We start from the raw sequence: 2,974 nt of genomic DNA on the forward strand, positions 1-2,974 counted from the left end.
TGAAATAAGTTTAAGAAGTATTTTAAATATGTATCAACAAATTCTAAATTTCTATATGAAATCTAATGGTAAAGTGGAAGTGAAAGTGAAATGAAAGTGAATATATGAGAATGAGCATTATGTATGGTATCTGAAAATTCTATAAAAGTGGTTATATGGTTATTAAAATATAAGTGCTAGCTCTAAGATCAAATATATATACTAGAGCTATGATAAATTTTTGTTATGCTTATACTTTAAGTATTTATAAGTCTTTATATGTATTTTCTTTTAATTAACTATTTTTAATTAGTTGCTTTTAAATATTTACTTCATATGTTAATATCTGTGAATGGTGAAGGATGGAGTTTATTGAGTTGTTTGAGCTCACTCTATTACTTTTAAAAGTTTTAAGAAAAAGGAAAGACCCAATTTAGTAGAGGATTGTAGAAATAGGCTTCTGAGCTCTAGTGTTGAGGTACTAGTTCTTTTGAAATCTAACTTTATTTATTCTAATATTTAGAATTGCAAGCTGACTGGATTATATAATTATGTTTTGGTCAAATGAAAGTTTATTTTTCCTACTTTTATATGTGAAAATTAAGTAGCTCTAATTGTTTATTATTTATGAAGAGATGTTCAATTATAGATCATTTGATCAAGTTCAATCATTATATTAGATCCTTGGACGTCACAAATGAAAGTGCTCTGATACCACTTGAAAGTTCATTAGAGATGTTAAGCCCTTATGAACAAGCCCAAGGCTAATTATGGGGGGGGGGGGGGATTAGTATTTTAAAAATTTTCTCATAAAAAATAGAAATTCAAATCAAACCAAAATTTATCACAAAGAATATCAATATGCAAAAATTAAATGCAAAAAAAACAATAGTGAAAAACACATAAATTTATAATGATTCGGTCAACTTGATCTACGTCCACTCCCCGGAGCCTCTCCTCCGGATATTGCTCTAAACTCAGCGACTCTCCTTTTTCTCCCACAGTAAGGCAAATAAGCCTGCACAAATCTCCTTTCCATCGACACCGGTGAGGTAGAGAACCCAACTCCTTTTGCTTCCTCTTGAAGCAGGCAGAGAACCCGACTCCTTTTTCTTTCTTCTGAAGCAGGCAAAGAACCTTGATCAATTGCTGAAATAGACATCTCTCGAACCCCAAAGGAACTAGGGACGATGACAGGAAAAGATGACTCAAATACTTGCTTAGAGTAACCTTTATGAACACCCCTCACAAACTCCCCTTAATAAGATCCTCTCTCTCTCCCTCTTACTCTCCCTCTCCTCTTAGCTCTCTCAGATCAAGAAATCATTAAAAGATACGCTCTAAGGTAAAATAAGAGGTCTTATATATAAGAGATTCAGATTAGCTCTTAATTGCAACAAACTGACATTATAGTCTAGGATGATTTGAAGATCATCCTGTACGATCAATACAAATTTAGCTCAATCAGCTAGGACAATTTGGGACGATCAGAAGTTAAATTTGTTCAGATTATCCAAGACGATAGTGTATTTTCGTATTCGATTAGTTCAAGTCATCTAATATTATCCAAACCAACACCCTGGATAGATGCCTGGATGATGAAAAAGTAACTTGAGCATCCAGGATGATCTCGCGATCATCAAAGATGATTAGTTCAAAACATCACATATCATCTAGAATATCGCCTTGAATGGATGACTGGACGATAAAAAATTGACTAGATCATCTAGGCCGATCTCCTGATCATCCAGGATAATTAGTTCAAAATATTACATATCATTTAGAACATCGCCCTGAATAGAACTAGGCTGATTTTTGATCGTCCAGGAATAACTAAGGTTTATTAACTAATCATCCTGGACGATCCTATGATCGTCCAAGATGATATGATCGAGCAATAAAATCTTAAATAGTTTTCTTAATTACCAGATTAATTTATGTATTAATATGCTACATCGTCGAAGATAATGTTCTAGATGATATCCAGAAATAAAAGATTCCTAAATAGATATGACAGCTAATTCTTTCTGATTTGAGCCTATCTTCTGGGATGATGCCAATATCATCCAGGATGACTCACTTAATTGTGACTGCCTTAACTAGGATGTCCTAATAAGGGTTTCTATTTTTAACTGATCATCTAGGACAATTTGTGGATCATCCCCGACGATATGATCGAAAATAAAAAAATCTAATCAAACAAATAGAATTTTTCTCCCAAATATGTGTGTGCAAGATTACTTGACATCAGGATCCACATCAATTATAATTGACTCAAGAAAGGATAAAAGACACTTGACGTACATTATAAATTGACTCAGTCATAATCTACCCAATCTTGAGTTGGTTCGATTTACAATTTGATCTTGTGGTCCTAAAATATTAGTAGTCAAGGCAGTAGTAGAAAAATAGAAATATTTGCTATCATCAAAATTCTATTCTCTGAAATCAAATTTGCAACAATCTCCCCCTTTTTTATGATGTCAAATAATTAAAATGATTAAAGCAGTTCAATAGAGACAGTGTGAAACAAGAAGCTCAAAATTTACTAAGGGATGAGTACAATACAACTAATCAATCATAAAAGAACGAATATAGTATAACATAAAATAGTACAACTACTCTCCCTTTTGACATCACAAAAAGAAGGAGGAAAGGAGAAAAGAAACAACATAGAAACTACAAAACAGAAATAAATTACACCAAGGATAAAGATAAAAACCAACAGTAAAAGTAAAAATAAAATAACGAAAAAGATGATAGAAACAAAAAAGAATGAAAAACTAAGAGTTTTTTTAATCAAAGCTAAAATATGATAAATTCTCTATGTGATTGAATTAAAAATTTATAAGAATTAATAAGTTAACATTTTCGAAATATGAAAAACAGTAGAGCAACTGATCTTGTTAGCCCTAGCTCGGACTTCTCCCAAGGCAAACCGTCTTTTGAAAACAAAGATCTAAATTTGAAAAATCAATTGGATAAAAAAATAAAT

The sequence above is a fragment of the Dendrobium catenatum genome, unplaced genomic scaffold (genome assembly GCF_001605985.2).
Source record: "Dendrobium catenatum unplaced genomic scaffold, ASM160598v2 fragScaff_scaffold_1059, whole genome shotgun sequence".
NCBI lineage: Eukaryota > Viridiplantae > Streptophyta > Magnoliopsida > Asparagales > Orchidaceae > Dendrobium > Dendrobium catenatum.